We start from the raw sequence: 13,208 nt of genomic DNA on the forward strand, positions 1-13,208 counted from the left end.
ATTTCTTCCTCATCAACTGGAAAAAGAAAAAGTGAGTCGGGTGTAGGGGCGTCAAGATATTCATAGAAGGTTTTAGGACTTAAATTAGTTATTCTTTGTGCTAGTTTGGGGCCAATACTTGTAAAGTGGTCATTAAGTAAGTTTGCAATTGAGAGAGAATCTTTAGTTAATTTACCATCAATTTTCATTTCAATGTCTATATTGTTGTTTTTGTGGGATTTTAGAAGAGAGATGATGGCTTGCCAGGTCCCTTTAATATTATTTTTTAGTTTACTAAACTTATTTGTATAGTTATCTTTTTTTTACAGCTCTTAAAATTGAGTTTAACGTATTTCTATAAGATTTATATTTACAAATATTAGTTTTGTTGGGATGACGGAGACTCTTTGAATAAAGCTTGTGCTTGTAATTAATTGATTTAAGTAGTCCGTCAGAAATCCATGGTTTGAGTTTAGTTTTATATTGAGATTGAGAAATAAAGGGGAAATTTTTGTTGTAAAGATTGGTATATTTCTCTAAGAATATATCGTATGCTATGTTTGGGTCCCAGGCATTGATACCATCATCCCAAGAACAATTAAGAAGGTCAATGCGGAATTTATTAATGTTATTGTCATTTATTTGTCTAAAAGTACGTTTTTTGTTAGTATTACTTCCGTTCCTACTATTTTCATTGTCATCACTGTTACAAGATATGCTGAAGACAGGAAGATGATCTGTAACGTCACTAATAATAGTTCCACTGTTAATTGAGGATGCAATATCATTTGTGATGATATTGTCTAGAAGAGTAGCGCTATTATGAGTGATTCGTGTCGGTCTGTGGATAAGAGTAAAAAAGGAATTATTAAAGAGACAATTAATGAAATCTTCACTATTATTATCAAACTCAAATTTAAGGAGATCAATGTTAAAATCACCTAAAATATAAATTCGTTTGTTTTCTTTGGAATCCGCTTAAGTAATAGGTCAAATTGCTCGGTAAAAAAAGAAATGTTAATTATGTGTGGTCGATAAATATTTACAACAATTAGATTCTTACATTTGGTTTCAATTTCAATAAAGTGAGAATCACAAAAATATGGGCTAGCTGACAAGTCTGTTCTTGTTTTGAAAGAAAGACCATTTTTTTACATACATAAGAACACCACCACATTTGTACGAACGAGGTTTAAAAGTGATAGAATATTTTGGAATATTAATAAGTGGATTTTCAGATTTCATCCAAGTTTCAGATATAGAAATAACATCAAAATTAAAATTTAGTGATTCAAGACAATTAGAATGTGAATCAAAATTTTTTTTGTAGACTTCTGGCGTTGAAATGAATACAGGAAAATTTTCTGCCATAATCAGAGCTGAATTTTTGTTGTTATTAAGCATTTATTATGTGAAATAAAACAAAAATAAAGCGATATGTATACTGAAAAAAGCATGCTTTTTTAGGAAAGTGTAGGATTTCAAATATTTTGAAGATTTTTTTTAATAGTGACTGAGCATCAAGCCTTGAGAAAGATATAACCTACAACTTACCTTGATTTAATAGCGAATCTGTTAAACCAAACATCAAAATATGTCACTTGTGACACATCCGTCCATTAACATGTTCACAAAAATTTTTGGCGAATTGTCTGTCGGGAAATTGACTGTCAGAGAAACGTCCTATCGGCAAACTATCATTCGGCGAAATGTGATATTGGCGAATGGTATTTCAGTAGTCAATAGTATGTCAGCCAAATGTCAATGTCTGTCTGTGACACGTCCGACCATGAAAAGGTATTGTGTTGAGATTGAAAGTGGTGTGGACGTGAAGAGAGTAGACGGTTAGCCCATGCAATATTATGAAGCGAGAAGCTGGTGGAAAGATTATGCAATGTTATGAAGTAGAAAAATTTGAATTAAGGGGAGAAAAATTGGTTAGTTGAGGTGGAAATGCACTGAAAAGAAATGTAGCTTTTGTTTGGTTGTGTTGTGTGACTGAGTTGGGCGTACGTCTATCACTCAACGTGTGGACCTGGTAATGTAGAGCATCCTGTGTGGATCAAATATTGTATTACACATTATTATTAAGTCAATACTTTTAATACTAATAATATTATGTGTCCAGCTAGAAAAAAGTTTATCCGGTGTGGATTCATTTTATGGCTATTCTGTGGGGATCATAAATGAGTGCAGTATCCTGTGTGGATTAAAAATAAAATGCAGTAACCAGTGTGGAACTGAACGAGTAAAGAGTATCCTGAACTGTTCTGATCTGAGAATTAAGCCTGTTGGCTATAAGTTTCACGGAACCAGTGATTAAAGAAACGCTCCGGCATGCCCTCTCAAAGCTAATTGCGAGCTTTGCGTGTCATACCAGGAAGGCACTTTCGTTTACAGCAGTAGACCGTGTAGGCCTACGCGTCTTGTGGACTTATAAACACGCTCAACGAACTGTATAGTAGGAGTTTTGTTTATTTTCTTTATTGTGTATTATTTTATTGGGTTTTTTGAATTATTCTATTGAGTTTTTTATTTTTTTTTTATGTCCCACCGACTTTATTAATTAAATGTACTCAGAATTAGAAACCATATGTCCATACCATATGGAATCTGTTTTGTGACGATGGCAAGCGCATTCCTGCTTCTGTTCTTACTGATCGGTTGTTAAGTTTGATTGACACAAGTTTAACTTTCAGTAAAATATACAACGTTCCCCCATCAACAAGTTTATCTAATCACAAACATAGTCTTTGCAAACACAGTAATTACAATACTAATAGGCCTACAACTCCAGTTTTTTTAGTCTGTAGACGAGTATTTATTGTTATATTTATTTCAGTTGTTAAGTGTAATTGACACTCCTGAGAGGTCGATCCAATAAGGAGATTTTACAACCTTACGAAAACCGTAACGAACACGAATACGTCAATATCATTATCGTCATTCGTGCCTAAAACATTCTTGACAATATGTTGTACAATATGTTGATCCTTGCTTTATGCAAAGGGATGAACCACTTACGTTATGACGGATATGCTATTAGCCTATAGAGGAAAGGTTGACTAAAACTTTGCTGCCGTAACCAATTTGGACGCAACCCTATTCGTTATCGTACGATTGCGAAAAATCCCTATTGTCACGATTGAGTTGTAAAAGAGGCACGCCTACGAATGGAAAATAGCATCATGTAAACAAAAGAGAATATACATAATTAAGGCAACCATTGATTGACACGTTGGTTTATACTAAATTACAACACTGACATTTGATACATACGACTCAATACATATTTGATATGCTTAATCTGTATTTAATTTAGTTGAAAATATTATACACTAATATTGGAGCCTCCATAATTATGACAGTGTGTTCTTTTTGTAGTTTGGATTATAACTACGACCTACAATAAATGATGTGTATAAAGACTCCTACAATACACGGTATAAAGTATTTGAATTCTATACTGTACATGAAAGTACATAATAAATAAATAAATCCCATGATTAAGATTCAAATCATATTAGAGGGGTTTTGAAACGTAGTCATTATGAGAGTGTGCTGAAAAGAAAAAAAATTAAATAACATGATTAATTAGTGAAATACAAAAAGTAACACACAGTGGGCTTTTACCGTTATCCTTTTAAGAATCACTGAGAGTGTTTATTGCTTTATTTTATCGCTCAAAAGTTCTAATAATATAAATATTGTTATTTTGAATCTGCTGTAGTTTTAGTCATGACAAGAAAATATTGATACGATAAAGTGTCCTCTTAACAGGGATGAAAATGTATTGATTTCACCATTGCACACCCAGAAAGTGTCCCCGTCCCCTTAATAGGGGCGTCCACATAGAGGTTGGCTGATTTCAAAGATACATTTTCCTTCATTTCACTGAAAAGTATACACTTAATAAGAGTGGCCCTTGACGAATATGGGTGTCCCAAAGGGTGGCTTCTACTGTATGCATTACGTTTGAATCATTTATTTAAAAATTCTCTATAGTTTTAGGATAATTGAACGCAAGACATCAATAATTGATAGCCGGGTACCATACCGTGAAACCTCCAGCTTGCGGCCAGTATCTCGAAAGTCTGTAGGTTTGAATTAACAAGTTACGAATTTAATACAATTACGCTTTTTTTTCTTTTGAAAAAAATTACATTAACCATTAATAATATTAGAAGGTTATGTATTCACCCCTGTTTGTCTGTCTGTAGATTACGCAAACAACTAAGGAATAGGTTATCAAAAAATTTAGTGGAACGGTAGATAATAATCCAAGAAAGAGACGATTTATTTCTGAGAGAAAATTTTCAACATGTCCAAAATTGAATTGTTTTACCCTGGAGCATTTAAAGTAAGGCTCCGGAGGAAAAAAATGTTTTGATATGTTGTAGATCTGATTTTTCTAAGACAGAAAAAAGTTGTTTGACGAAAAACTGGGGAACGGTGAATTAGATACAGATTTTTTAATATTTAAAAACTGGAGAAAAGGGGGCGTAACTAGGTAAATAGGTTGTGAGGAACATAAAATTTTTTTTTTATTTAGATACCAAGTTGAGTCCTATGTGATTCAATCGCTGACACAGGGTTTGGATGGGGTTTGCACTGTTTTTTAAGGGAATGTGCAGGGTTTAGCAATGTTTTTATACAAAAAAATGTTCTTTTTACCCCAAAAATAGGTTGTGACAAACATAAAATTATGATTTTTTTTTATTGAGATACCAAGTTGAGTCCTATACTGTGCGAGTCAATCACTATCACAGTGTTTGGATGGGGTTTGCACTGTGTTTTGGGGGTTTGCGGGGTTTAGCAATGTTTTTATGCAAAAAATGGAATTTTTATCCCAAAAGTAGGTTGTTACGAACGTAACATTATGATTTTTTTTCACTGAGATACCAAGTGAGTCTATACTACATGATTCAATCACTATCACAAGGTTTGGTTGGGGTTTGCATTGTAGTTTTGGAGGTTTGCGGTGTATATTTAGGTATTTTTAACACAAAAAAGAAAAATCAAAATTTTACCCCAAAAATAGGTTGTGACGAACATAAAATTATGATTTTTTTTAGTGAGATACCAAATTGACTCCTATACTATGTGATTCTATCATTATCACAGGGTTGCAGCATCTGTAACAGCAGGCCCGTAGCCAGGTTCTTCCAAGAAGGGGGGAAGGGGTTCTTTTTTGGGCGTGGGGTCCAGGGTCGAAGCCTCAGTGAAATCCGCGAAACCCCCAAAGCCAAAGGATTTTTGTGCTTTATGCGTCTAAATAATGTTATAAAAAAAATATCTGCTTAAAACGTCTGAATCTGGGTGGTTGGGTTTTAGGACTTGTTTGGGAAATTTGAGGGCGGGAGGGGGGAGTTCGCCAGAAAAGAGGGGTTTGTTAGAAAGTGGGGTTTCTCCCAAACCATAAACCTCTCCCTCCAACCCCCCCCCCCCCCCCCCTTGGCAACATACACATCTAGATGTGTATTTGGCAACGGGCCTAAACAGAGTGGTGTAATTTTCATCAATCATCAATATACTACTGGTAGGCCCTGAATCTCCGTTTCGCAACCTATGGGTCGCGACCCAATGTTTGGGTCGCGAAAAAATGTTCATGGGTCGCCCAATCACCAGATAAAAACAAAATTGATGGTAAGAAATGAAACAACATAAACCCCTATGCATGTAAGTAAAACTTGGTTTCCACAAAAGTGGCACACGCTAGTTCACAGCTTTCATTGACGCTGAATTGGTTGGCCGTATCGGGAAGTTTTCCCGATTGCGTCGGGGTTGCTATGCTGTGCAACGATTGCAGTAAAAAAAAGAAGAAAATCTGTAGGCGGCCTTTTTGCGCGCGAGTGTTTAAAATACGGGACTTTATAATTATACGGTACTCGCGTATAAGGCGACCGGCGTATAAGACGACCCTCAAGTTTGAGAACATATTTGGACGATGTTTGTATATCAGGCTTATAAGACGAACACCAATCCAGTCTGCCAATGTTATTGGTGTGAATTTGGGAACGTTATTCAATAATTTTGAATAACTTAGCTTAAATTACTGTGTAAATCACCTATATTCGTGCGTTTGTTTTGGTTCGAATACCCATTATTTGGCTAATTCGGTCTATTGCGTTCATTTAGATTGATATTAATATTATTCGCTGTCATCTACCTCACCGTTCGCCAAATGAGAAATCTGTTAATATGTAAATTTGCAAGGCATGACCAATCAAAAATTAGATTAGTATTGCTTTAGGCCACTATACTTTGTAATTCATTATTCATTTGCTGTTTTGCATTTTGAAGGAAAGAACAGTTGCAACTTCCGTCTGTAAGTACTGTTTTGTAGAGCTATAACCAGCCTACTGTGTGTTTTGTCACAATTTACTGCACTTCCAGGTTAACAGATATTCAAATAAACAATCAAAGATGTGATTAGTATTGCTTAGGCCACTATACTTGTAATTACATTATTCATTTGCATTTGCTGATTTGAATTTTGAAGGAAAGGAACAGTTGAAACTTCCGTCTGTTAGTATTATTTTGTACACTGTAAAAACTGCGTGGAGCATTTAAACACAAAGTTCCACGTAATGTTTTCCCGTTTTTGGTGACACGTTTAAAAGCTAAGCGTGTTTAGGTTTCTGACGTGTTTAGCATCAAATGTGATTAGGTATCATGATGTGAAATACCTAAGCACATTTCATGCTAAACACGTCAAGATCTAAAGCAGATTAAGATATATCTAAACACGTTTATCTTTTCAACGTGTCGCCAAAGACGGGACAACATTGCGCGGAGCTTTGTGTTTAAATCCTCCACGCTGTGTTTACAGTGTAGATCTATCTATAATCGACCTACTAATGTGTTTTGTCACAATTTACAGCACTGCCTGCATAACAGATATTCAAATAAACAGCTGTATGACTTTCATTGTTTGTTACAAATGTTTTTTTTATGTTAATTATCTCAAATAAGGCCTAATAATAGACAATATAAAGCAGGCCTAATGATAGACAATATACACTTTTTGAACATAGTGTATTAAAATCGTCTCATTAGTTTAATTTTGTGTAATTTTATACATTGTTGCATGGTATCTTGTTTAAGCTATTTATTGAAGCCTGCAAGAATATTAGAATTATACTGATAATTCAATTCATTTCATAGAGTATGTTTCGTTGCTTCTTGTTGCTAATCATCGTTATGGGGATGATGGTTGAGAATAGTAGGGCTGCCACATGTGGAAATAATCAGAGACCACTGAAAATAGCAGGGAAGGAAATATGTATTCAGAACTTCAAAAATAAATGTTTTAAGTACCCCAACATCAAGCGTAAATTGTTAACAACAAATGCGGAAAACACAGGCTCATTACATAGTCAGCCAGTAACGTTAGTTAATGCAAATGGAACTCCATATGATATTCAATCTGTAACACCAGTTCACAATGAGAGAACTACCTTTAAACGCCAATCTGTAACGCAAGTCGATGGGATTAGGCCTATACAAAATGAGCATTTACTGGCTCATTTTGCGTTTGAAGGCAACGTGAACGATGTATCTGGGAACGCACGTCACGGTGTTATAAATGGTACAAATTTCTCTTATGCACCGGGAATAAATGGGAATGCTGGTGTGTTCACTGGAACACAAACGGTCGTTGTTTATGCCTTTCGTAACTTTGTTTTCGGATCAAATTTTACCGTCAGTCTCTGGTTTAAACCCAAAGAAGGGAAAGAGCAGTGGCAAACCAAACACAGTATTATAAATAATGGTTTCCATGAGGACGGTGATTTTGAAATACGTAGTGCATCAAGGGATGGTGATGATGTAGTGTTAAAAGGATCAATTTTTTCCAAAAGTACTTTTAGATTTAGAATGCATGTCACACTTGACCATTGGTATCACGTTGCCATGACATACAACGGAAGCAAGATATTATTTTACTTAGACGGGCAGATAATGAATGGTGAATCGGATTGTTGCTCCGGTCCCATTCCTGTCAGGAATAACTCAGTTTGTATTGGAGGAGGGGAAAAAACACAGAAATCAAGATTTGTTGGAATGATTGACGAAGTACAGTTGTTTAGTAAATGCTTGTCCGCAGAAGATGTAATTGACTATGCCAACATTACATATCAAATATTGTAGTGAACTTGAAAAACCCCGGGTGTGCACTTGCATGTGTTATGGAGTGCCGTAGCTGTGTGGGACCGAAAATGGTGTGCAGTCGGTTGGTTATTACGATAATCGGATGAGTTTGGAGTACAGAAACATAAAAATATTCATGCATGTGTATGAAAAATATACGACTTAAACCTGGGGTGGGTCGGGTACCGATGAAATCATCCCTTATATAACGTAGTGGCGAATGTGGAAAAATCGATTTTTTTTTTTTTTTTTTTAATTTGTGAATTTAAGTTGAATTCAAGTTTTTTTTTTTAATTCAAGTTTTATTTAAGACGTAAACATAGTATTCATATTTTAAAAAATATTTTATAATATAAATATACAAGTACATTTTAAATTATATATAATACAGTATACATTAGCTAAGTAAAACAATAATTTAAACGTGGACATAATATTTACTACAATAATAAGATTAACATTTTCAATATTATAATAAATTTTATACAGCCGGTGTTATGTATTGACATAGGCTACTATGGCAACGACAGGTAGGCCTACGCTTTCATCATAAAGGCTGTTTCTATGAATAGAATGCAGACATAATGAATCAGTCGTTTGAAAACCATCAAATTGAATGCGTTGGCGAAGCAGTACTCCACTTCAGAAACCTAATAAAGAAAAAGGACCGTTAAAAACATTAGACCAAAAATTTTAAGTAACTCATATCGCAAAATACTATCCTTAGTAGCATTAAATAGGATCGAAGAAAAAATGATCGCTTTACTGGAATCTGGCAATGTGCTTACAAGAAACGAAAAAGCACTTCTGAAGTCGTTTGGTGCCATCGCAAGCTAATAAGCGTTGTATATAAAAATCGATGGAGCTACTCAAAAATGGAGATTGATTTGTTATCTGCGTTAGATTCAATCGACAGGAAAACAACAGTTCATGGCCGGCGGAACCGGGGGGGGGGGGCACTTTTTGGCAAAAAAGATATAATGTCTGGAGATTTTTGTATGATCGGAAAGAAATGGAAGAAAAGAAAGAGGGAAGGAGGAGAAGGATGGGAAAGAGAATGTTTATCCAGTCCCCGACCGAGTTACATTTCCTCGCAATTCACATTTGCGGACCTGGGGGAGGGAGTCATTGGTCCTGACCCCTCCCTTGGGCCAAAAAAAAGAATTCTAGACCTACATTTTCAGGACCCGTGAGCTGATTTTTTTTTTCTTTTTTTTACACTTAAGAAAATTAGAATTTTGAAGAACATAAAAGTCATTAAAACACAATTCAAATGTTGAAAAAGCTTATTTCCCGCCATCTATGAATCACAATTTTCCAGGGGGAGAACCCCCGGACCACCCTTTCTTGTTGGGATTTATCGATTCATGGAAAAAAGTACACGCATGCAACTACTCATTTGTTTATGTGTATACACACATAAAATAAAAAATGAGAAAATTTACCTGACCGTTTTCAAAAGGGGAAAACCTTGAATTTTGAAGAAATTAAAAAGTCATTTATAAATGCCATTTCAGAAGTCAGGAAAGCTCATTTCACGCCATCTAGAAATCGAACTTTTTCCGGGGGAACCCGTACCCCGATTTTCTTTGGAGTTCATTGATTCACTGAATCATTTTCAAGAGAGGGAAAACCTTGAATTTTGAAGAACATAAAAGTAATTAAGACACCTCAGAAGTCGGAAAAGCTCATTTCCCGACATCTAGGAATCAAAATTTTCCCGAGGTTTTCCCCGACCCCCTTTTCTTTGGAGCTTATTGATTCATTGAAAAAAGAATACGTAGGCCTACGCAACTAATAATTTTTTATGTATGTTTACACACATATCAGGCCTATTTACTGTAATAAGAATGAGAAAATTTATCTGACCGTTTTCAAAAGGAGGAAAACCTTGAATTTTGAAGAACAATGTCATTAGACACCTAGCTCAAAAGTCGAGAAAAGTCATTTCCCACCATCTAGAAATCAAAATTTTCCTGGGGGAGGACCCCGGACCCCCTAGATTTGATTGCAGATCTGCATGATTCATATTCCCATTCATCTTATAAGTGCCCCCCCCCCACTTTGAACAACGTTCCGCCGGCCCTTCACTTAAACTTCTTCAACAAGCTGGATGTGCTGAAAGTGAAACTAAACTTATACGATATTTATTATCTAACATTAAACTTAAAATTAAAATTGGAAAATCAGAATTAACAAGTGTGATAAGTCTGATCGGGTCCTTCCAAGGAGACAGTTTATCAGGCAAACTGTTTTCACACTCAATTTTGCAGGAGCATTAATTGAATTACATTCTGTTTTAAGCGAGCCTCATCCTCCAACTTCTTGCAATCACTTAACTCTCGAAACTATTTAGTTCATGTTAACATTAATCAACGACGGCGAAACGTTTTTGAAAGTATGTGGGGGAGGGGCATTTTATAAGACTATTATTTCATTAATGATAATTATTATTGATAATAACAAATTATTAAACTATCGTAGCCAAAAGAAGCCAAGTAGAGCATCTTATTCAAAAATTAAAACAAAATTAAAATCGTGTACAATACACTCATACACCGCAATGCTCGAGTTTAAAACATACGGGTAACTAGCTGTACTAAACTTTCTGTGTAAATTGAGGGCGCCGTAGTGCTTAGGCGAAATTTGATTGGTCGGCATTAGTTTCCATCCCTCAAAATGACATGACGTCACATGTCGTGTATCTTCGGTTGTTTTCACAAAAGTTGTTTCTCCGATCATCTCCGACCAGATTGGCTCATGGATCATGGATTCACAAGCATGGGAGATGATACTGATAGTAGTGATAGTGACCCGTGCACATGGCCGAACAAATTTCAAGGCTCAAAAAACAAGTATTTGGGCTATGTCGAATCAGTGGAAGCAGCATTGGCAAATTGGATTTAATAAAACGATATGAATTAGAGACCACAACCAAATTTTCGTGTGTCAAGTCAGTTAAAGACTCGAAATTTGAGGTAGGTTTCACAGGTACTAGTTTGACAGGAGCTAGAGGCTAGGCAGTCCTCCAATCTTACTTAGGTTCCTCTTTCTCCTCTTCATTTCGTGGCGCGAATGTATACATGGTAGGCCTAATTAAATTGAATGACGTCCGGTTCGGCCGTACACTTGTTCGGCCGTAATATATTTGTATGGAACGCCAAATAGGCACAAAGCTGTGCGTATGCTATGTGTGTGTGGTTAACAATAATCTCCCTATTGTAATCTATTGCTACTGTATCCATGATTTCTTGTGGGGAAACAGTGGATTTTATTACGTTTGTGTTAGTTAATAATGTTTTTTTGCAAGTTAGTAATACTAATACTTATGATTTAACATTATTATGTTACTATGCTGATAATCAAACCAATGGATTTTATGATTTTTATATCGCATCTATCGATGTTTATGTTAATATTATTGATACGATTTACATAGTTGCATTTTAATATGTGGCGATGTCAAGCCAAAACGGTCGGAAGTCGCTAAGACGATTTTAAGATATAAAGGCAAAACAATAGACAAGGTCAAATTTGCTCATTTTGGTGTTTCATTAAAAACATGTATATTAAGTATCTAAGAATAGGATTTAAATAATATTTTTCACATTTAAGTACCAACAATACTGTAAAACGTGATTTTAGTTAGACACTCGAACCCGGAAGTATGAAAAACGAAAGCAAATCATCGTTTAATACTCACGAAATTACTGTTTTTTTTTCAATCATGTTCCGGGGTCAAACTCGTGTCAAGTTTGATATCGTTGGAAAGCTTAGAATGTCACTGTTTTATTTATTATAATGTGAATATTCAGTTGATGGTGTTAAATAAAAATTGGTTTTTCCGACTTCCGACCGTTTTTGCTTGACATCGCCACATATGTTGATTAATATACTGCTAAACCAATAATCAACCATCTTCCAGGCAGACCATGACCACGAAGACTAGAGGAACCTGCTTGGTGGTGCTGCCTGACCTGACGAAGCTATGAATGGAGAACAGTTAATAAAAGGGATCCTTTACCAACTTGAACATACCTGAAAACCAAAAATAAATATGTAGAATAAAAAATATATAATTCAGTTTATATGATAAATTTGATTTATCATTAATAACTACTATTATTATATGGCCCACTTATATAATCGTATTAGTGTATAAGATATTTTAAATACGGTAACCAATCATTTTTTTCTGGAATGAAACGTACAGATAAGAAAGTATAATACATACCCCAAGTATTGAAATACACGCCATCGTTTTGGGATTCAATATTTCGACATTAATTATTATTAATTAGAAATGATTTCCTGATGATGACATAATTAATGTCGAAATATTGAATCCCAACACGATGGCGTGTATTTCAATACTTGGAGTATGTATTATACTTTCTTATCTGAGATTAATCAGTGGACCTTTCGGTTTTTGAAACGTACAATATATAATAATTACGCTTATTATACATAGGTCTACATAATGCAAGATTAATTAGTTATACTCCAAAATACAATATTAATGTTTCAGATTCATATAGGCCCCTATTTCGTTTTATCATTTGAAAAAAACGAATGTTCGTTATTATGTAATCATATTTTGATAATCAAACCAAGTGAAATGGAATTTACTATTTTGTGTGTGTGGTTAATCTATTGCTATAGGCCTAGTTAAGATTCATATATTTCGTCGGAAATATACTGTACTGTACAGTATATTTGAAACTGTACGGATGTACATTATTATGCATTCATATATGTTAATAATCAAACAAAATTTTATATATTTTGTATTACAATAATGCTACCGTATAGTCGATATAATCATTGAAGAATAATGTTGATAATTTTAATATACTGCCAGTGTATTTTACTGCATTTATCTTAATATCATTGGAGCTTACACTATTATTGATGCTTTATGTTTCGTTGAATAAACACATTTTTAATTATTTTGAATGATGTAAATTGTAATAATTTTATTTTTATTAACTTTCAATTTATTTGATATTGTCTTTCCATATTGTAGATATTGTAGAAATCTTCAAATACTCTATACAGTATGAATAATATGATAATAC

Source organism: Anneissia japonica, unplaced genomic scaffold (genome assembly GCF_011630105.1).
Source record: "Anneissia japonica isolate Jap-2015-1 unplaced genomic scaffold, ASM1163010v1 scaffold674_len412849_cov176, whole genome shotgun sequence".
NCBI classification, from domain to species: domain Eukaryota; kingdom Metazoa; phylum Echinodermata; class Crinoidea; order Comatulida; family Comatulidae; genus Anneissia; species Anneissia japonica.